This window comes from Hirundo rustica, chromosome 6, assembly GCF_015227805.2.
Source record: "Hirundo rustica isolate bHirRus1 chromosome 6, bHirRus1.pri.v3, whole genome shotgun sequence".
In the NCBI taxonomy this organism is placed as follows: Eukaryota; Metazoa; Chordata; class Aves; order Passeriformes; family Hirundinidae; genus Hirundo; species Hirundo rustica.
The window spans coordinates 14,466,591-14,490,497 of NC_053455.1; the positions used below are offsets into that span (position 1 = coordinate 14,466,591).

At 39.2% G+C, this 23,907-nt stretch overlaps 1 protein-coding gene across 9 annotated transcripts in view; it reads right to left on the reverse strand.

Moving 5' to 3' along the window:
• Positions 1-23,907, reverse strand: part of TUNAR (TCL1 upstream neural differentiation-associated RNA) — a 164,183-nt gene that overhangs the window by 54,819 nt on the left and 85,457 nt on the right. For 8 of the 9 annotated variants that reach the window (XM_058421202.1, XM_058421204.1, XM_058421203.1 and 5 more), the window contains one exon: positions 8,861-8,979. The exons of the other annotated variant lie outside the window; for it this stretch is intronic. The gene's annotated coding sequence lies outside the window, so the exon portion shown is untranslated. The remainder of the gene's footprint in view (positions 1-8,860; positions 8,980-23,907) is intronic. 9 annotated transcript variants of the gene reach the window in all.

The window sequence follows — 23,907 nt, forward strand, 5'->3', positions numbered from 1 at the left end:
AAATGGAAGCGGTGATTATAATTTATGTTATAGATGAGAAGTTAAGTGCTCTTATGCAGGAAATAGAAACTCTGAATATGAGACCTTCGCCAGCCTGGTGGTTCAAACTCAAAATTTCCATCTTCCATCAGCATGGCTTATCAATTTTAGAAGGAAGCTTCAGATGAGAATTGCTTTCCAGCAGAAGCTCTGTCATCATGCAATAAAGAATTCACTGTTCCCATATACTACAAAATTTACTACTCAAATTTACAAACAAATTGAGAATGTAATTTCATTTGAAAATGAAAAATAAAGGCAAAGTCACTGTTAAAGAGAATTCATCTGTGAATGGCAAATTACCTCCTGAAGCAAATGCACTCATTACGCTCAAAGAAGGGATGAGATCTCCCACAGTTAAATAAAACTAGTAGGAAAAATAATTGCTTGATAAATCAGAGTAATTAAATTTTGCACATGTGAATGCTACTTCACCTCTGTCTTCAGTACAACAAGACCAGCCCTGTGGCAGACAAACAGCACATAAAGCTCAGCTTTTACTCCCTGAAAAATGTATTACTGAAAGAAATAGCACAACTTTTCCCTTTAGCTCTTCACTAATGAGGAATGGGAAATCTTGCCCCACAAAACTATTGGGATCAGAGCAGCTAGAAACTGTGATGATGCTATCTAGTTCCAGTTCACCTCCTGCAAACATTCCACCAATCATTAGTGGGTCTTCTAGCATTTAAAAACACAAAGCAATAGACTCTGCTTTTCTTTGGGAACCTGACAGGTAATTTCTTGGTCAGTCTGTCTTATGTGCTTATTTTTGTATACCTGGTAAGTAACTGTTTCCCCTTGTAAACTTCCATAGGAAAAATACCCATGAGGCCTTTAAACTTTATAGGTACTCTGATCGCTCTGTATTAGTTTAGAAAAGAAGCTTCTGCCACTATCCTTTCAAATTTCAAAAGGTAATTCTTGACTATTCAAACTATTTTTGTGTTTAGGCTATTTAAACACAGTTATGCACATCTAGGCATGCACACATTCATCCGCTGTTCATCTGCCTGCTGCAGTCAGCAGAAATGCAGCCAATGCAACCTAGAGCACAATTCAGTTCACCCTATCCAAGGGAACCAGCAGCTGCTGAGCTGAATACTCTCTCAGCTCCACTGACTCCAGCCTTGATCTTTATTGACTCTAATAACGGCTTTGATACTGAGGGCTCAATCCATTGCCCACACAGAAAGAGCCAGTGCCGTTTGAGATGGACAGCAAAACCTGCCTGTCGGCAATAAATCCTGCAGAGATATCTTGCATATTCCAGGGCATCTGAAACAGCAGCAGTTCCTCAGAGGGGGTGACTGAAGCAAGCCTTTAGGCCCCAAACAGACTCCTGCTGGTAGGCATAAAAAATTTAGGTATCTCGGTTGTCTGAGTCTCTGGAATTCAGGGATTTGAACAGCTTTATCTGGAAAGGCCATGGAACAGCCACAGTATATGTAGCACTTGTGAGGAGTTATGTTGTGAGGAGGCTTGTTATGGTTTCCCTCCTATTCAAGAAACTAACAGGAGGAAAACACAGCACAAGATCATTCATCCTGTTCCTCAGGAGTACAAGGGTGCATTGCATACTCTGTCATTAGAACCAGTCAAGAAGAAAGCACCAGCAATTCCTTTCACAAGGGTTACAGAAGAGTGATTTTGGGCTTAAGGGTTATTTTAAGGCATAGATATATGATCAGATTTAGATGGTCATGAGTTAACTCCCCATTTGTCACCTCAGGTTCGCAATGCATTTAGACACATTATTACAGGATAATATTTGAACTAAAAATTCACACCTCTCAGTTATTCGTGCAGGCTCAGTAGACAGCAAACTGGGCTACGATCCAAGCTGGAACTGGCCAGTGCTGCAGAATCTTGGGCAGAGATGGCAACGGATACTAACCTTTGAGTATTTAGGTATACTCAGACACTTTAGTGCTGACCCCCTCACTGCAAGATCACCACGAATTTGGTACATTGAAACATCAGGCAACATGACACATGAAGCACTGAGAGAGCATATCTATGTAGGAACACATATTCACTTTTTGACAGTCCATCTTTGACAAAAGAGAAGTTGCCTTCTATTAAGAGAATCTAAACAAAAAATAGTAATTTTTCCAACAGCTTAATGTTCTGTTAATATCAGTTCCCTGAGAAATTTCCATTAAAATAGTTCAGATAATCTTATTACTCATGTGATCTCTGTGCATTTAGTCTCCTTTTAACTTCTCCACTGCAGCATTTTTGTAGAAATTGACCTTAATAAGTATGATTATGGATGCAGATTAAACAGGTATAGTTCCCAATATAACTTATCCATTTGGTGGTTAGCTATTCTTTTATACTAGATATTGCCAGATGACTGAGCAAGTTCTTTGAGCTTCTTCCCAACGTGCCTCTTGTGTGTATGCGGTGTGTCTGGCAAAAACTGTAGTGTCCACTGAGAGAAAGAAGACATGTAGCAGATGCTCGACTGCATTTCTTTTCCTGTTTGATTGCAGTGACTGCTCTGAGAAGTAAACAATCCACTTGGTAAAACAAACTGCTGCAAGTGCTCACTATGGGTTGTATCATTTGATTATTACCTTGCTTATTCTCTTTCCCTAAACAGGTTTATTCAAATTTCCCTACCAATCTATACACCCCTGAAGTTTTATCAGTTATAGCTCTTCCCTCCAGGCAAGCCTCACACTTCCTTTTTGCTCCAAGACTGTTTTGTCTATATGTAGAATTGGGGTTTTTGTTTGTTTTTGTAAGGTACTTATTCATGGAATTAGTTCCTGCTATTTTTACTAAGGGAAGACAGGTTCTATGAAGTATTCAGTCTCTAAATCAGACAGTGAGAGAAAAAAACTGCGGTCTCCCATTTTCAGATTTGAAAGAGCAGCTGATACCAGAAAGCAAGATAAAACAGCTGACCTTAAAACAATCTGGTTCATGATGCTGCTGCCTTTTAGTCTCAATGTCCAATTTATCTCAGAGCACACATGCAGGGTGAAGGCTGCAAAGTAAGACTAATGAGTATGGCAGAAACATGTGCAGTAATTCATCATCATAACAAAGCACAGCACAATTATCAGAAATTTTCTGTAGACTTGCTATGCTTACATTGAAACAGATTGTTTCATCTGCTGTTAGAAGTGCAAGAATACTGAACCAAAAACCAGAAAGGGATTGTTGCCACCTATATACACAAATTATCCTTTTAGGATATGACAAATGTACAATTTGGCTTTCTTTTTGAGTTTGTACACTGAAATAGTATTCATTCAGGGCCTGGCCAAATGGGCCAAATACACGTTCTGCAACAGGACACATCACAAAAAAACACAGGAAGAAGAAGTGGTTGGCTGCATGGTTTGAGGAGTTAATGGATATAATCACAATACCTTTTCCATGCTTGCCAAAGACTTCACTGCAGCAAAAATTTCAAGTAAAAATGGAAGGAAGGGAAATCTTTAATTAGTTGGAATTTACTTATTTAAAAAAAACCCCTTATCTCTGTTTGGTGTATCTTCCTGAGGAAAGACTATCATCATCACTTTGTGAGTAATTTGGTTTGGTCCTGTTCCTGGTGTTCAGCTACCTGGAGTACAGTTTAGGCTGCTGTTTATTTGACTTTCCTCCCTGAGGACCACTCTTCTGTAGGAAAATTAAAGCTATGCAATGCTTACACAGACATTTCTTGCACTTCTGCTGGAGAACAAGACCCATTCTGAGTAAGCACTAATAATAGACAACACTGCAAGCAGCTGCCTGGGGCTCACAGGCCTGAAAGACATAATATTAGAGGAGAAGTCACTGCTGAAAGGAGCAGATAGATTGCATTTGTTATCACAGATCTCTACTGTGTTTCAGTGATCATGCCACTTAGGTAAAGTGGGACTTTGAGAGCTAAAGTCTAATTAAAATAAGTGGGCGTTATATAACCATGCTCAGAAGGCAAATTTTCTGCAATATTCCTTAGTGACTAGAAGCTGCCTTTCTTTAAAGCATTTACACAACCCAGATCTAGCAATTTAATGGTTGAAAGATGATAAGGAAATAAATTAGATTTTGGTACACAGCAGTCAAATTAATTTCAGGGGTATATGTAACTCTTAGCACTTAAGTCCCATAACCACATTGTGACCCATATCAACTGGAAGGTCCCAATTTTCCAAGGAAGGCTGGATAGCAGACATCACAAAATTGCTTTTTAGAAGATGTCAGCATGCATCATGACAAAAGTCGTGTTTCAGGGAATGCCTTAGCTCCACCAGGATATGCATTATGGTCAGGGCTGCATTGCTGAGGTTCCAGGGATGCACCCGGCCCATTCCCGTTCAGGGAATGAATTTAACCTTCCTATCCTTTCTTTTGTTTTGTTTTAATTGGTTTGCCTCTGTCGCTTTCATGATTTTTTCCCCTCAAATAGTTTCCTTTTTTATCTTGTCTTTCTTCATTTTTCTCTCTTTCCAGGTTACTTCCAGATTAGCACCAGGATGGAAGTTCCAAGGGGAGCCCCATTTGGCCCCTTTCTGCTAAGTACAACAACCAGCCTGTTGGGGGTTAGGTTTGTTCCTTTTTTTGTCTTAGAGAATTTTTCGCCAGAAGTTGCTAAGAGACTAAGTACTGTTCCTTAGATGGTGCTTGACCAACACAAAGGAGGGAGAAGATCAAGCTAGTTTTGGGGCAGGAAGAAGACAAGGCCGGGGGAGCTGAGGGCTCTTCCTGCTCTCAGCATCAGAGAGGACGGTCAGGCTGCTGTTTGCTGCGGGAGGAGTCCACTGTCAACAGAAAGTCCGGTCCTGGGAAATCTACCACCATCTGCTCATGTGCCCAGGACTTCTGAGCTCCTCCACCTGCCCTGCTGGAGCTCGGCCAGCCCTGTCCAGCCATCGCAGCTTCTCCAGCACTGCTCTTTTTGCTGCGCTGTAGCTCCGCACCCCCTGCCAGCTGTGACACCCCCCTGCCTGCTGGGACATCCCTCCTGCCTGCCAGGGACATCCTGCCTTTCCATCCACCAACCCGGGAGTTTTCCACCGTTCCAGCTTGGTGCTCTCGGGGTCCCAAGAGATCAGACTGCCCTGGGCTTTGCGAAACAAAGCCCCTCGAGGTTCCTGGTTCTGTTTATTATTAATGCTGTAGTTGTTGTTGTTTGTTTGCCTTGTTATACTTACTAGTAAAGAACTGTTATTCCTTTCCCCTTAGCTCTGCCTGAGAAGCCCCTTTAATTTTCTAAATTATAATAACTTGGAGGGAGGGGACTGTAATTCCCTATTCCTAGAGAGACCTCGCCCCTCTCTGGCAGATACCTGTCTTTCAAACCAAGACACAGTCTCAGCAAAGTGAAGACATTCTTTTCAAAAGCAATGAGGAGCATTTGTGGGAGGGTCTGCTTTGGGTGCCACAGGTTGGTGATAATCTGTCACACTACTGCAGTCCAGGTGACGGTGCAGCCACTGTGCTCTGCCAGCACTTCTCTCAATTATACCCATGGAGGAACCATGTAAGGTGCAAAGACAGCTAAGTTCACTCCCTCTTTCTGAGCCTGGTTTGCCAGCACTGCTTTCTTAAGGAATGCTGCACAGAGCTCAGTCTCCAGGGAAGGGGAGCCTGCTGCACTCAACCTTATGAAGGAAAGCATATCAGACTTGAATTAATTTCACTGTATGGATGAATTCTGCCAAGTCCCTGGAATTTTTGCAAATCAGTTTCATCCACCCGTAATTTACTGATCTACTTTTTAAAATGTAAACAACTTTCAAATAAGATTTTATTGCATTTGAATATAATTCTTGTCATGTTCTGTACTTTTCTGCTTCGCTTCCAAAGAATGTCGTGATGATTAACTCCTGCATTATGTGGTGCCATGTGTAATGCTCCCTTGTGACAATAACTCAAATTGCTATTTTCATGCTATCTTCCTGTCTCTCACTCTTGCTTTATTTTTGCTCTATCCTTTTACTCATTTGAACAGAAGTATTTTCAAGAATATATTTCTGTCTCCTCTTGCCAGCTGACTGCCAGCTCAGAGTCTAGAATAATGGGTAAGTGGAAACATGCAGCTGCCACAGCTCTGCTTCCAGTTGCTACAGAACTCAATTTCCCAGGAATTCTCCTGGAACTTCATCTGCAGAGCTCAGTCACTCATCAAAATATCAGCAAGTTGTCTGTGAACTCTTTGAATGCCTGGTTAGCCAATGAGGTGTACTGCAAGGGTTCAGCTCAAACGAGCAAGGAGCAAGCTCATAGCTTTACGATTTTGTTATATTTGAAATAAGATTCAGTACTTTTAAACCTTCATTCTGGATATCAATAGAGAAAGAGATCTTCTGGATGTTAACTGATCATGGATGAAATGGAAATGATTTTTTAGAATATTAATTATTCTTAACCTGAATAAAGATACAGATAAATCTATTTCATTTTGCCATTTCAATAGAAGAAATAGGGCCAAAATTTTAAAGTCCCATAATTCTGACAGCAATGTAGGAACTCATATAACATACATGGAGAACCTACAGCAATGGAAAATTCTGAAAAATCTAGGAGAGAAGAAAGTGACAGCAGAAGACATGCAGTCAAGAGAAATTTGAGGTTGCTCTTGAATCCTAGTTGTCCTTGATCACATCAGTAATAACCTGTTACTCTTCACAAACTCCATATCCCAAAATTATCTAGAAAATGGTAAGAAAACTAAGGATAGGAAAATTCAGCTTTCAGGAGCAGGCATAGTTTAATCACCTATTCTCTACCAAGTGTTCTGTGCACAATTGTCTCAACAAAGGAGTAACCAGAATAAAACCAGGAAAGTCCATGCAAATAGATGTTTGAAGTTAATAACTCTTGTGAGCCTATCCAGGGCTGGCACTAGGAAACTCATCCCATAACAAGAAATACAGTCTAAAAAGACTGATTTAAAGTTTTAAGTCCGCCTCCTTGTGAGAGCAGGACTGTTCTCAAAATACTCTAAGCAGTAGTTTCTATTTAGCTTTAAAGAGTAGGTTTTTAGAAATTTCTAATTAGCTTTAAATACACAAAGCAATAGCTTTGCACTTCCTTGTCTTGAAATCTACCCAAGTTTGAAATTCAGTATCCAGTCCTCAGTGGCTTTCGCTGTTCTCCACTTTCAGTTGCTATATATACAACAGAAGAGTGCAATTTACCTTAGGTGGCCCTATACGACTGTGCTCAATCAGTAAAAATGTTTTCTGCATATAGGGGTGTCCTGGTTTGGGACAAATTTGGGAGAAAACCCCTGTATAGGATCCCTCTAAGGAAGCAAGCCCAAGTGGCCCCTCCCTCCAACCGGTCCGGAAAAAAAAAACCTCTTTGGAGAAAAGTGGAAAAAACTATTTTACTAAACAAATGAAGTGCATACAAGTATAAAGAATGAATAATATGAAACAATAAAACCTCTCCTTCTGAAGTGAGATGGCAAATTGAGAAAGTCCTTGCCGTGGATGTAGCTCGGCTCTCTCTCAGTCTCTCCTCAGTCCCAGGCCCTCCGGCGCTGCTGGAAAATGCCGAGGTCCAGGCCCCGGTGGGCCGCAGGTGCAGCCCCCAGTGCTCCCCTGGGTTTTCAGTCCAGAGCAGGTTTAAACAGTTCCAAGAAAAAGGAAAAAAAACAGTCCAGGGAACTTCTCTGCCCTAGCTAGCTGAAACTAACTAAAAGCAAAAAAAAGAAAAAAAGATCTCTGTCCTGCAGTCTCTCCAAGCCTCTGCCGAACACCCCGTCCGCAGAAGAATGTGGAGGAGTCAGGCAGTTTTCTCAAAACAAACTCTGCGCTTCTCCTTGCTCTTAGAACCAGTCTTAAAGGCACAGGACTCAATATACAGCACAAACAGAACAGACGATTGGGGATACAGGCATCATAAAGTTACCCTAGGACAAGGGGCTATATGGATGCAGCCTCGCTAGCTGCCAGACATTAGGATGGAAAAGGCCTTAGTCTTTCACATGACAACCTGATCAGCTGTTCTTTTATCCTATTAGTCCCACAGAGAGAGCACCCCAAGGAACATCTCCAGTCAGACTGTTCCTCCTTGTTGTCAAGGTCACTTACAGACATTAGTAGATATTCATCTATCCTTAGCCAGCAAATTGAAAGACGTTTCACTTTCTTGGTACATCCCCATCTAATAATGTTTGTCTCTGAATTGCCTCCAGTTCACTGCACTGTTAATTAACTTTTATGCACTACCAGAGATGAATGCATCTCAGCACTTAAGTGATTTCTCTATGGCTTGTGTTCCAGTTTCCATTCATAAAACACTTCAACCTATATTAGTCAAAATTGTCCCCCTCTGTAATACTTTTGCATTTCCATAGTATTGCTCATTGTAAAATAAAAAAGGGCAGAGCAACAGAGGAAGGAAAAATTTAAATACCAATATTTGTTTTTGCCTGAAATACTCAACCTGGTTAAGGGGAAAAATATTCTCTGAGTTAGCTCTGTACTTTCTACATGCCATTCTCATTATTAAACAACAATATCTGAGCCTAACCTTAAATACCAATATAATAGGACTTTAGTTGTTTGGCGATATTGTTTTAAGCTGAGGTTTCATACCAAAAAACCCAACCCAAACCACATAAGCACTACAAAATGTGTCACTGTGGCAAGGAACTCAACAGCCTGCAAACAGCACACAGTTTTTCCTGCACATTTTAAGGACATATCTAGAATTCAGAAGCATTTTCAATTTTATCACCTAATTATTAGAGAGACAATTTGCAAGAGTAAACAGTTCATACACTATCTGAACCCCTTAGCATTACAATGAACATGGATATAGAATTATTTAGTTATATAACAGCAGAACATGTCTGACTTACACAAATGTTGAACCATTTAGAATTTAAAGCTGAGGTTTCCCAAACTGGTGGTCTATAGATTTCTGTCAGTAGTCTGCAGCTGAAGGTGTATTGCTGTCTAGGTACACAGTATTCATTCCCTATGGACAGTGGGGAGAGAAGAGATTAATAATAAACAAACCAAGCAAGAAAAAAATCTTCAGTTTATCAGAAGCAGTAAAAAAAATTTTGCTAGAGACTGTAGCCCTACAATTTCTGTTAATAACTTTTGCATTTTACTATGATTTCGTCAGATTGTTCGTACTGAGATTTTCTCTTCCAGACTGTTTCCTCTTTTCCAATCTATCCATTTATGAGAAAAAGACTACACAAGATGTCATTTATAGGATATTTTCAACAGGCAAAACATCATGAACTCAAAAACAGGTAAAAAGTGTTAGCTGGCTTAGGGAGCCTGATATCACTGATGATGGCTAAAATGCAAAAAGTGAATGTAAAAGGAATTTAAGCAAGAAAGGGGAACAAAACAATTACAACTTAATATTTTGGGACAAAATCAAGAAAGACAAAACCATCTGATGCTCAAAGATTTCATGAAGAGGGATTCTATGAGTCTATGAGCCTGCAAAAGGACAGTCAGTAAAAAAATGGGTGTGCTGAAGGCAAGAGAAGAGCTAGCAGTGGAAAGCTTAAATGCCTTTTTTGCCTTAGTCTTCACAGGCAAAACCTGCTCCTGGGCCTGTGTGTTTCTGCAAAGAAGAGGGGCAATCATCAGCGGGGGAGCAGCAGTCCAGGAACTGCCTACAGACTGGACATACTCAGTGTAAGGAGCTCCTTTGGTTGTCCACAGAGGTGCCCAACACGACTGTGAGGTTACTGCCTATCACCTGGGAGAAGCTGCAGCAGACAGAGGAGGGCCCTAATGGGTAGAAACAAGGCTGACATATGTCCATTTTAGGGGAATGATGGCTGCAGCAGGTACCAAGCCACAGTCCAATACATAGGGACCTTAATAAACTCAGGAAGTAGGACAGCAGAAAACCCTTGGAGTTCATCAAAGTAGCAACTTGGAAATAAATGCCTATCTTTTGGGTCCATTTTGGGGTAAAAATGTGATTTGTTTTAGGATAGGCTGAAGTATGTTTTTTTTAAAAAATGAAATGTTCAACAGTTTTGGTTTGTCCTGCCCCATGTCATATTTCAGTATACATAATTTCCATAAACAGTTGCTGAATTTGATACAGTCATATATATGTAGAAAACATTTGGTCATGGCCTCTCTGACTGTCACAGATCATCTTTATTCTTCTGTCATTGTCTGCTCATCTTATTTAATGTCATTCATTCTAATTTCCATGCTAATAAGCTCAAATTAAAAGCCACAGATAAAAAGAGGAATGAACACGTACTACTACAAAGAAGATACACCTTCAAATTGCTGTCTAAAAACCACATTTAAATTACTTTTTTTTTTTTTTTTTTTTTTTAAACAAGTGATGGCTAAAATCAAGTTCAGGAATATATTCAAGAATATTTGTTTATTAAAACATAAAAACTTTCCACTGCCACAAAGTGTAGACTCAATTGCTCAACAATCACAACCAATTCCAAACTTTCTCAGGTCTAATGAAACCACTGCTTTAACTGTATTAGTTATCCAAGTAGTACAACTTGACACTGCAGGATATAAAAGATTCATGTCAGTAGAGATTTAAGCTCAGAAAAGTAGAACAATACTTAATGGTTAGTGAACTGCATTGGAATATTCCTTCAAGCAATTTCTCTTTTTCTACATCCGTGTTACACTGTATTTTCTTTCATCCAAGCCAAGTGAAAACTTCAAATACTTAAACAAGTTAGGGGTTTGCTCTACCCCAAAATTCAAGAAAAACTTGTGGTCATCCACATTTGTTGCACAGAGAAACTGCTTTCAGAAAAGCAAGAAATTGTGAGAGTTGCTGGTTAGCCTTAAGCTTATGAGCAATAATGAAAAGGAATAACTCTAGTGAAAGCAGCAGATTAAGCAGGAAGAACCTTTCCAGAAGTGTAATTTTGGATGCTGAAATACACTGTAGTGAGAAGCAACATGAATGAAGATACACTGCAGTTCCTTCCAAAACCTCTGTTTTGGTTTTCACCTTGTGAGACAACAGTGAACAATGGAACAATGGGAACAACAATTATGTTGGCATAGTATATTTCTGGTCTTTTAATAATTTTCTTCTCAAATATGTAATTCCACAGCTGCATTCTCTGAATATTTTAAGCTTGATTATAAATGTTCCTGCAACCTGTTTTACACTGTTTATGCCAAAAGAATGAAAACAAGCTAATACTTGGAGAGGTGCTGTGAGCACACCTCACATGCCACATAGCCTAGTCACGTGTACTTAACCAGAATTCACAGTGCCATCTATGAAATCTAATGCTTGGGAAAATACAAAAAAAATTGATTTAGCTATCAGTCTTCTGTCTGAGTTTCACCACAAATTTTCAATTTCCTCCAGTTACCTTAATGTCCACAGGAAAAAAAAAAGCTTGTATTCAATTGACCCCTTTCATTTTTTAGTCTCAGATTGTTGTGTAGCTCTTGGCTTACATGCAGTGAGGTCAGGTAGGTCAAACCTGGAAAAAATTGGGGGTTTCTGCCAGATTTGATGGGCAACATCATTCCTTTCAGAGAAAACAAATCTGTCTTCTCTATCCTGTGGATTTCCTTTTGTAGTCTATAATATTGCATTTCACACATATCACACTTATCCATGTATATTTTCACCTAAGCATACTTGCATGGGCTACAAGCACGTGAACTGCTTCAACCTCACTCTCTTTTTATCCCTATTCCATGTTGTCAGCAGCTGCCTGTTGGGACTACTGCTCCCACTGTAACTCCAAACCTGTTTTGGTGCACACGGCTAGCTCCCTATTTCTGCCACCTTCAAAAATCCAGCATATTCCTATGCTAGTTTATGCTGCCACAGGGATTTATGCAGCCTCACACCAAACCATGTCAGGGAATCAGTGTAGATGAAGATGTAACAAGCAGAAAAGCAGTGAGCTTCTTTCAACAGTGCTGGATTTTCATCTTCAGGTACTTATACTACTATGGGATCAGCATTAAGAACTCCAGCTTCAGGAATTCTGACCAGCCCTTAAGTATGAACAATTAATGTTCTAAATATCACTTAACATACCAATCTTCTTAGAGATCACAGTGTTTAGAGCAGGAAAGCTTAATCCTCTCCAGCTTCAGTTTATCTGCATGCAGTCCAATTTTTAGTCCCAGGACATGTTTGGGAGGCATCACAGCATGTTAACTTAGAGATAGCAACATCTTCCCTGTCAGTGCTTTCTCCAGTGGGGAGTGTGATGTATCCAAGACTTGGGTTCCCTGGTTCAGCTTAACCTGAAACACCTCAGGAGCTTCTCCCATGGGTTCTGTTCTTTCTTATGCATCCCTTATGCTGTTTTCCTTCTGTGAGTTGCAATTTTTAAATGTTGTTGAGACAGACAAGAATCACAGGTCATTTTATTTTGATACTTGTGTGGATGGACAGAAGAGACATATATTTCAGTCTTTCTCTGGACTTCATTTTTGTTCTTTAACAGTTCAGTCTCCTAGTTAAAGTAGATACATAGGTAATTTGAACTTGAAGGTTCTGTTGTCTCAAGAAAAACATGATCATCACCCCTCTAAGTATTCTGCTCATGTGTAATGATTCATACCAGGCCCTATACTTTGAAAGGTTTGCAGTTCGAAAAGTTAATTAACAGATATAGTCTATTTCCATATGTCTTCCTCTAAAGGTTACTGCAACAACATTTCCTGAATATCCTTTAACAATTTAATGGCAGCCTGGCAGTGGTATCATGACAAATAATTTTAAGTAACATACAGGTTGCAGTGGCAGAATACAAAGTATAATAAAGCAATATACTTCTTATAGAGATGTGACATGAAAAACATTGACCTGTGGTCCCAAGTAATTTTCATAAGACAAAAGCTTTCATGGTAATAAAAACAAATCAGTCAATGTTCTGAAAGACTAATATAATAAACCATCAGGGAAGCTATTCAGCTGTGTTAACGCAATTTAACAAAAGAGGAGTCATTATTATTTAAACTTTGTACTTAAAAATTGGTGATAACTTTAGCTGCACTATGACAAAGTCGCCTTCTTGATTAATGGCAGATACCTCCAGAAATGGCAGTGAGACTCAATGTGGAAACATATGCTACCTTGCTGGTCATATTGAACAAAACCAGTTTGATGCTAGGAACACAGGACTGGACTTAACTGACAGGACAGAATACTAATTGCAGAGAAGCTGAAGATAGTGCATGAAATATTACCATATCCAAGAATTTATACACTGACAAGTAACTAGAACATGAGGAGGATGGAAGAGGGGTCAGGAGTACAAATATTTTTTGTGGGAAGGAGACAAAGAAAGGAAGAGGAAAAAAAGTACTTTCAGTCCATGAATCCCAAACTGGTTCCCAACAAATGGATACTACACTGCCTTTCGAGAAAAACAAAATTGTGCTTTATAATTTTATTTTCAAGGTGAAGAAGTTGTATTGCTATATCCACTGAGAAAGGGAGAAATTAAGTGAATTACAAGCAATTTGGGGTACAGGTAGAAAAGGATAACAGGTTATGATTACAAACTGTGCTTTCTAACCCTAAGTTCATCCTTAGACACATGCTCAGCAGACATCATTTCTTGAGGAGCTGAAATATAATGATTCTTTTCTTTGTGAGCTTCACTCATTTGCAAGCATCTGTGCAGTTCTGGTTTGTAAATGAGACAGTATTTGGAAATATCAAGGTACCAAATAACTACCTGGAAGTTTTTAAAAATGCCAAGAAGATCTCCTTTGTTATCCACTCCTTTCCTTATCCTGCACTGAATTTTGGAGACTTTACACACTTAAAAAACCAGTTTGGTCTTTATCTATACCACAAGCAACTCCACCTAAACCCAATCAGAATTTTTTTCCAACTGTACAAGGTCCACATATTTATGCTAAACACGGACTGTCAGCTGAGGCTCTGTGGAATATACCACAAAAAGTTGTGAACTATTTATTTGAGAAGAGATAAATAGATATGCAGAGCAGAATAGAAAGGCAGAGAAAAGAAGATAAATGAAAGGAATGAGTTGTACAGGCAGAGCTGAAAAGGGCATTACAGATAGAGATATGCAACATCTCTACCTGATTAAAAAAATATAAGGTAGTCTATGACTGAAAGGGCTGAAAGAAACAGGTGTGTTTGAAAGTTGTTAAGAAGATTTGTTCCTGCTGATGCAACATGAATGTCTAATTATGATGAATATAGTACTGAGGGATTCCACTTGAATTCAGGTCTACCAGGTACCACACAAAAAAATTGGTAGACAATTTAATGCCCTGTTATCTTAGGATACGAAATGATTGGGGTAGACAATGAAACAGATCTGAGAAAAAAAATAGACAATATCCCTGTTATTTGATCTGTCCATAAAACTAGATTGTGAATAAGTCTTCCAAGACTTCCAAGAACAGCAGCAGGTGCCACATTAAAATATATCATAGCAAGAAAATAGAGGACTTCACGCCCACAGATGCCAAAGCACTCAAGTTTTCTGGATTGAAGGGAAAAATCCAGTCTCAGCAAAGATGAAAAACTACTATCCATCTTTAACCAAGTGTAATATTTAATAATGACAGAACTTTAAAATCTGAATGGCTTTTCATGGGGAAATTTTAAATACTCTGGGTTTTTTTCATATCAGACATCTTCAAAAAATAAAATTTAGCTTCCATTGCAAAACTGAATTTACATAATGTAGATAACAACTGTAGTTTCAATTCCCTAGCAAGAATGAATATAAAAAAAGCACTGTCTGTTTGCAAAAGAAGTTTGTTTTAAGAACTAGTTACTCATGTTATTTATTTAAGCATTTTATATACCTATATCAGTTGCTATCACTTGGATACAATTAGGAGATCCTGTACTTGTTTATGGCCATTATTCAACTTTTCATGAAAAAGGCATGCCATTTACAGGCTTATGATAAATTAACCTTCAAAGGGATTCTTCAGATTTACAAAAACATCACCCTTATTTTCAAGCGTCAACCTTTGCAGATGATTTGAAATTAAAACAAAACACAAAAAATACCCCAAACCCAAACATTCCAGTATGATATTTGGTCTAACCTTTATAAGAGGCTGGTTGAATGTTTTTTCTCTTACCATCACCCTTGGATCATATCAAATCCTTTTTACAGATTTGAACATGAACATTGAACAGAGAGCAGCAGAGCAGCATCTGCCATTCCTCAGCTTCATCCCATGCTGTGCTTTTCACGTAAGCGCAGCAGAGAAGCTCCCATTAAGAAAGAGACAATGCAAAGATACTACCATGTTTCTTTGAGGCCGATTGGCTGAGTTGCTCGGAAGTATGGTAGCATGCATAAACCCCTGAGGGTTGGTTCTTGTGGCTTCTCTTGCTAAAGAGGTGATGTGTCTCCTTCCCAAAGGTTGTCACGGTATCCTGTTCCTCCTGCAGAACCAAAACCAGCAAGCCTGGCTCTCCAAGGATTATTATTTCACTGTGCAACCTCTTCTCCCATATCTTTCCTGCTCTCTTCCTCATAACTTAAGCTAGCTCAAGCTCAATCTTCTGGGAAGCAAAAATAGGTTTTTTACAGTGCTAATAAACCTTGAATCAGCTTAATTTAGAAATATTTCTCAGCACCTTTCTCCAAAGGGAACAAAGGAAGTGTGTGATCAGACACGCTCTTACTCTACTCTCCAAAATTAAAAACAAATACATAGAAGGGTGAAATAGATCTCCCTTATCAGCACTGCCATAGCAACTTTGGGAAACTGTAGAGACAAAGAGAATGTAGATTAAAATAAATTGCTCTAGAAGGAATTATTCTCTCTTAATATCACCAGAATTTGCCTTAAACGGAAGAAAAGGCAAAAAGGTCTCATAAAGTCAGATAATCAGAAATAAACTTAACAAGATAAAGCAGATGGATATTTGTCTTGTCATTTTACTGATTTAGCTTTTAACTTCTGCACGAAAACCTCTGCAAAACCTCAGAAAATTCAACTGAGGGTGGTGTGGCTGTTGACCCCAAGAAAGGAGTAAAAGGATTGTAATGCATTGAAGAATTTCAAATCCCCATTTTCCTAGATGATTTGCAGACAGGGAGAGCAGCAATGGGCCATCCTCCCTCCAGGCAGTAGCTCCTAGAAGGTGGATCACAGAGTACTATGGCCCCAGTCACTGTCATTCTGCAGAGATGACTTCCACTGCTTTTCCAAAAACACTTCTCCAAAAAAACATTCGTCTTTGCCCTAACATAAGCCTTTGTAAGAACCCACAAGTGACCGAATCAAAACTACCCCCAGTTACAGCATTGGCCCTTTGCATCTTTGTGAAGTGCAACAGGAAAGAAGTAGCCATTGCCATAATTAATGTATTTATCTAATGTAATATGTCCCAACAACATCGTCTCAACTTTACTTTTTCCACCACAATATTCTCTATGACTGGGACAAAGCAACAGTCTTCTTGTGCCATATAACTTCTTCAGCCCAGCCTACTTTATGCCCAAATTCAAAAGATACTATTTTATTTTTTCCAGTTCAAACACTATGAAAACTTTAAACAAACAAACCTTTTCCAAATCAATCTTAGCTACTCTACTGAATAATTTGGCCTAATACCAGCCTGATTGATTCCCGTAACAGTGTCTGTGACATTGAGATGTTTTGAATTGTCCTTATTATAGAAGGGATAACAGTTTACGAGATATTATGTATATAAGCAGTTCTCTTTTGGTCTTAGCTCTGTGAACAGGACTAGCCCTAAGGCAAAGCCTAAGGCAGAAAGTGAAATACATTTTTTAAAGGCTGTTTGTTAATTGAGCCTTAAACTGCTTTCCTGTTCCTTGCCAGTTTCATCCTAACATAAGAACAAATCAATGTTAAGGCAGTCTGCCAGATGCTGGCCAACTCAGACTACTTTGAGCATCCTCTCTCTTCCTTGGCAGCTGAAATCTCTCAGCGCTATTCAAATTTTGCTCAGCATCTAGCAGCATTCAGCCCTAAATGGGCTGCAATCTGCATATGAATATTTCAATTACATGCTGCTATGAAGAAAGAAAACAACCAGCTATGCACAGGCAAGTCAACTAAGAACTTGTAAACTCAGTGATAGCAATGGATTTGTAATTTCAGCCTGTTTATTATACTTTGGGCATCTTTCTCTAAAAGGTAGTGTTTGAGGGCACTGCCAATTAGGTGCCTTGCTTGAGAAAGAAAAGTGCAGTTGTTTTGCTGCCCTGCTGCAGTCAGTGCAGAAAATGATGAGAAAATTAAGGATTTTCTCAGACCACATGCCTGAATTAACTTTTCCTGAAGGCCACTGGACTGAAGGAGGATGATCAGTAGCTTTCAAGAAAGAAAAAGACTGCATTTGGCAGCAAGAGGAGGAGGAGGGCAGAGAAGAGGTTGAGTGTCAGCCAGGTTCTGGTTTCATACTTGGATCAAAAGTACTGGAGTGACATGAAGCACCGAACTCCTGCCTACTTTCCATGGTGAGACTGCACAAAAACAGTCTCTGATGGGGCTGGAGCCATTCCAAAAGCATCAACTATTCAGGCACCCTATTTTTCCATTTCACTTCCCCTTTAGGACTCTGTGATTCACTGTCTAGGGATTTGGAAAACCAGAAGATAAAAGAGCAAGAGCCAGGAGTGAAATAGCAGGGAGGAGCTTTGTTGGACAGACAAAACCTAAAGGGATAAAGGTGAGAGACAGGCAGTTACGGGGAGTCTACATGGAGATTTGAGCTGCAGTAGGATGCAGCAGGATGGTGAAGCTGTTAGGACAAGTGTGAAAATGGAGTGAGGTGATCCTGGCAGAAACAGCCCTAAACTGCTGTCAAACGGCAAAAAGAGCTGTCCAAATGCCTGCGCTGAAAAGAAAGAAGTTCAGTAATCCAAGAGGAAACAGCCTAAAAGAACTTTTCAGTTTTTTCTCCTTGAGTCTCACTCTGCAGAAGTCATTTTTTCAAACATCCTTCATCTCTTTACCAGCCTATCAAAGAGCCAGGCAAAGCTGGAAAATTAGCCTGTTTGGAACAACAAATATCAAGGTGATTTAGGAGGAGAGAGAGAACTGCTCGGCTAGTTTTCCCTGTCATCATTTTTAACTTAGCAGTGAAAGGGAGGGAAAGCTTCTTGATAAGAAAAATAAAAACATTAATGTCTTTCAGAGCCATCACCATCTCATGAAAAGGGCTTTCACCAGAGTGTAGGTGAAAGCTGTAAGACACCTCAAAAGGTAATGAATCTGGCACTTGCATGACATTTCCAGTTTAACACTGAACTTCTACTTCCTGGCTAGACTGAAAGGTTCATCAGCTACCAGATGCTTTTAACAGCCTGGAGGAATGAAAAGAAACATTATTTTTCTTGTCTAGATGCTCTACTTTAAAATGTCTACAATCACTTTTTTTTTTTTTCTCTTTTATTTTTTTTTTTTTGTTAAAAGCCACTGTACTTTGCTTTAAAAAAAAATCAAGATTGCAAAAAAAAAAAAAAAAAAATCAAAATTCAGTATCAATCTGCTTTTCATCAAAAAGCTTCTGTATCTCCTAAAAGCTTTGATGAACCTGATAAAAGACAAAGGTTAAGACAGAGACCAAGTGAATCTCAAGCACTCAGTAAAGTTTTGTTCTTACACTGAATAAACTGTGAGAGAATTGCATTGAAGTTTGTTGTAAGTTTGATGCTCATTAATGTTCCTAAACCAAATAAAATTTCAAAATGTTTGGTCCCAGAATTTATGGGGCCATTAGTTTTACAATACTTTACTGTAAGCACACGTTCTCTATAAAAATACCTAATGACTGAAAAAACTTCCACATTTAACATGAATGTGGTCAAATATAGGAAAACAAAATAGACGTGAATATTAGGACTTCTAATCCAATGGACAATTCATGAGCTTGGACTGTGTCCCCACAGTCTAGTTACTAAACAGCCTGATAATCTTTACAATTATGAAAAATAATATCATCATCAATTCAATTCTTCCCCTCTTTGGCTAATACATTCCTTCTAGCAATGTCTTGGAAGTCTTTACATAAATATGAACAATAATATGAACATAGATCCTCTACACTGTTCAAGAAAATCTTATTAAAATATTTGGTAACGACAACTCTCTGCAGCTCTACAGGGGGCAGAGTGTCTGGAAAGCTGCCCAGCGAAAAAGGACCTGGGGATGCAGGTCAACAGCAGCTGAACACGAGCCGGCTGTGCCCAGGTGGCCAAGCAGGCCAATGGCACCCTGGCCTGTGTCAGCAATGGTGTGACCAGCAGCAGCAGGGCAGGGATTGTCCTCCTGTACTCAGCACTGGTGAGGCCACACCTCAAATCCGGTGTTCATATCTGGGCCCCTCACAATGAGAAAGACACTGAGGGGCTGGAATGAGTCCAGAGAAGGGCAACAGAGCTGGGGAAGGGTCTGGACAACAAGTCTTATGAGGAGCAGCTGAGGGAGCTGGGGATGTTTAGTCGGGAGGAGAGGGGGCTCAGAAGGGGACTTTATATTCTCTCTACATCCACCTGAAAAGACATTGTAGCAAGGTGGGAGTCAGTCTCTTCTAACTCATATCAAGTGAAGGGACAAGAGGAAATAGCCTTAAATTGTGTTTAGGGGAGGTTCAGATTAGATACTAGATTTTTTTTTTTTATTCCATTGAGTGGGCTTAGGCATTAGTTGCCCAGGGAGGTGGTGGAGTCACTGTCTCTGGAAGTGTTCAAAGAGACATCTGGATGTGGCACTTGGGGATATTATTTAGGGGTAGTTGCGGTGGTGCTGGGTCGACACTTGGCTGAGATAGTTTTGAAGGTCTCTTTCAACACTGATGATCCTGTGATTTAAAGAGGTGGGGTTTTAAAGTCATAATAAATAGCAATAGATGGCCCTGACATGAGTATATGGCTGAATTCATTCCAAGGATTCTCTTTTCAGGATGTCAGTGTGAAGCCCCCTGAGCAAATTATCACTTTTATCCTCACTCTATGGCCATTAGTTAAGACCTTATATTTATCAGCACTAGTAATCAAAAATCAAGTACAGACACAAGCAGACTTAATCTCTGGATTCAGAAATGTTTGCAATCCTTGCCAAGAAAGGCCTCTCCCTCCTGATTTGGCATTAAGTTGCAAAATAAACAATCCCACTAAATTGTATTTCTCAGCTTGAGCGCCACAAACAAAACCCAAGTAAATGAGAGTTTATTAGAATGATCTTGACAAATAATGACTTCCCACCAACAGGCTATCTGTGATATTATCTATAGATTGCTATCTGTGACATCTCTGTAATGATGTTATTTTGTTACATGGAGATCGTTGACAGGGGATGACATGGGTTTTCATGAGAAAGGACTTCAACATTAAAATTGTGATGTACATATTCCTTTTCCAAAAAGTCCAAATGGTAAAAATTGAACTAGGCACATGAGTTATTTTTGTTTTGTTTGAGGGGGTTTTGGCAGAACTATCTGCATACAGAACAGTTTCAGTTTCTTGAAAAGTGGCCTAGACCTGAAGAAAAGCAACCTAAAGCTGTGTAGTAATAGGCATGCTGGGTTGAAATCCCTCTATCAGCACACACCTTCATAACTTTTTGATGATACAGTCAGCATCTTCCACTGTTTGAAGTGAACCTTGATCAAGCCTCTTCTATGCCACAACTTGCCAACAAATAGTTTACTTCTTTACATTTGGTGTTTATTTTGTAAATGCTATGTGTTTCCAAGACATCCAGCATCTTGCAACATATCGTTGCATTTTTCCATTAAGAATGATGAAAAACATAACTGCCAGCTCGAATATGCTTTCGAGTCAAATGAACTGGCGACATCTCACTGACCAATGTCAAGGTCAATTAGCTGTGAGTTCACTAGGTCCAAGGAACAAGTCCCAGGACCCAGAACATTCAGAGTGCAGATAAACAAGGGATGTGGAGAACCAAAAAAAAAAAAGAAAGAATTATGTGAATATCAGTTTCTCTGTGATTATACTATGCTCAGAGTTTATAAGGGGGAAACTGTTACAAACACAAAAAATATGAGAATGAGCTTCAGAAAAGCAGAATAGGCAAAAGACATACAAATCTTCCCAAAAAACTGATGTAACTCTAAGTGACTTAGAATGATTCATTCTCTTCATTGAGTCCTTTTAAAAAAGCAAAATAGAAGACATGCAGGCTTCCTGACTGCTCCTTACAAAAAGGTCAGTAACAAAACATAACTCATTTTCTGGTTATATTAATAGGACAACAGATAACAATTGAGTATAATTTCTGTAAATTTTAAAGAAGCCTGAGACAGAGAAGTTGAAGGAGACAGACAGCAGTGTCTATTTTTCACCCTCTATTACCTCCTTCAATGACTTTTAGATGTGGGAGACCTTGAAATCTAGAGAGGGATTTATGTCACTGATATGCATGCTCTAGAGGTGTATCTTGAGCTAGTTACCTGAAGCTCTCTAGAGGAAAGAAATATGTATTTTTAGGCAGGATTCACCCAACCTATTTTGCACATCTGCTTTAAAATGTGATAAGACTTTGCTCAAGACAGTCCTGTTCTTTATTGTCTGTAAAGGGAATCTAAATGATTCACTCAGAAGCTGAAGTTTACACTAGAGGTCTCTAAGATTAGACATGCCAAAGCTTACCCCTAGGGTCTACAGAAAAGCATGCTGACTTGTCTGGTATAGAGGAAAGTGAAATCTTTGCCAGAGGAGATGGCAGGGATGTGTCAGAAAAAGAACTATGAAGTTTTCTGTTTGATGTCTGCAATCAAGGTGACATCTGGCTCACAATGTGCAATTTGCCTGTTTGACCTGAAGAACACATATCTACTTCTTGCAAAACCCAGGTATTTGTTCTGTGAGGCATACGTCTGAAAAATAAATTTTTGGAAGGCTGAGACGGGCACATCTCACTGTCCAGACAACTCACAACCTCTTAATAACCCCTTAAGGTGATCATGACAGGGACAGCACTCTTGGTCATGGAAATGGAAAGAGCCAAGATTTTTTTAAAGAACAAAGCAAAGTTCTGGCTCATGAGTGTATGAAACATACTAGGATGGTACCATCAGCACTGAAAGGATAGTTCTCAGAATGTTCCTGCACTTACTACTGGGAGCTTCTCTCTCTGTATTTTGTTTTGGATTGCCATGCCTCCTCTGGAAAGCCACCATGAATCACTCTGCAAGCCATTCCCTTCCCCAGGTACATTCCGTGAGACCTGAGACCTTTTGTGGATGTAGCTCAAACACCGATCCATGGCTTGGACCATCCCACCACTGAGTTTTGGAAATAAGATGTCTATAGATTTTTCAAAATTGCATCTTTATACACATTATGAAGTTCAGAATTTCTATCGGTAAGTAAACAAAGAAATTATTACAATCAAATTTTTATTTCCATGCTCTTTACTACTGCACAGTGTATTTAAACATTCCCTCAAACATTATCAAATACAAAATAAAACCCTAGCCAATGATAATGATGAGTGATGAGAGAATAGTGTCCTGGGAGGTGTCTAATAGAACACAGTCACTCAACAGGAAGTGCCTCATACCATTTAGTATTGATATCTCTCAAACTCATTAATTTTTTTCAGATTTCAATAATCAGAAGTCATCAATTCAATTTTTTTCCAGTTAATAAAATTTTTCTCCCTTTTGTCCACAGTTATTGACAAGACTATTATCTAAATGAGTATTAGCTCTTTCTTAATTAGTAGGCAATTCAGCTGTGACTTGCACACAAAACCTTGTCTGTTTTAATAAATGGTTACATTGCTTTTCCAGTGCTGAGCAATTAATTAACTCAGAAATTGCATTTGGTTTTTTATGTATTTTCCTGGCATTTGTGTTGTGTACTGAGTCATTGAAAACCGATATAGTCATGGACAAAGACCCTCTAACTACTTAAAGTTAGAAAGTGGTATGTTTATTCACCGGCGGGCGGCACGGGAGTCATCTCCGAAAGGCGTGGCTGCCCCGAACAAGGCTCTTTGCTCTCTATTTATTTTCCAAGATCTTACATACAATACATATGCATAACCCCAGCACCTCCCATCCCCGCTCTGTATTAAAATGAGGCTATTAGTCCTTCATGCATATGCAGTTCTTCTCTTGAATTGGGTCGGTGGTCTCGAATTGGGTCAGTGATCTCAAAGGATGAAGTCAGGAGAGTCTTCATCAGGTCCCTGTGACCCTCTGGCACAATCCAAGGTCCCCTGTTTCGTGATTGATTGATACCAAGTCCAGGTGCTGGCCATTGTTCTTACTGGTTTCAATCTGTTCTTATGACGTTTCACTTACTCCACTTTTTCTATAAACAAGCTCATAATGTAACAGTTAGCTCTAGCTTGGGCATCTAATAATCATTAACCTACCATTTACTAATCTAACTTACATCTTGATCAATATAAATTGCTTCTAACCCTTAGCTAAAATCTTAACTCTTTAAAGTCATGTCTCAGTACTAATCCATGCCACTGTCACATTGACTAAGAGTTTTATTCCCAATCTAGATTGCTTATGAAATATAAAAAAAAAAAAAAAAAAAAAAAAAAAAAGTCAGTTATTGGCTTAGAACGGGAACTCTTCTCTGACACTTATTTTTCCTACTCTTCAAGAGCAGCCAGCTGACATCTATCTGCATAAGTGGAGTCCACTTATCTGCTCACATGTCTAGAAACCTGTACAACTCTAAATAATATTTTGCTTTCAGATCATTCCCCTCTGATTTCCTGTGCTTATTTAGTATGTATAAACAAGGCCTGGGACCTCAGACCTGATTCCTTACAGTCATTCACAGCAGTGAATATAATATTGCAGGTCTAAGCCTTCACAGAAGATGCCCATGATATTTGCCAACTTCAACAGGGCTGTACTAATACCAGCTTCAAACCGTGCTTATGGTATTTTACATTCACTTTGCCATAGCATGCATGATTACACAAG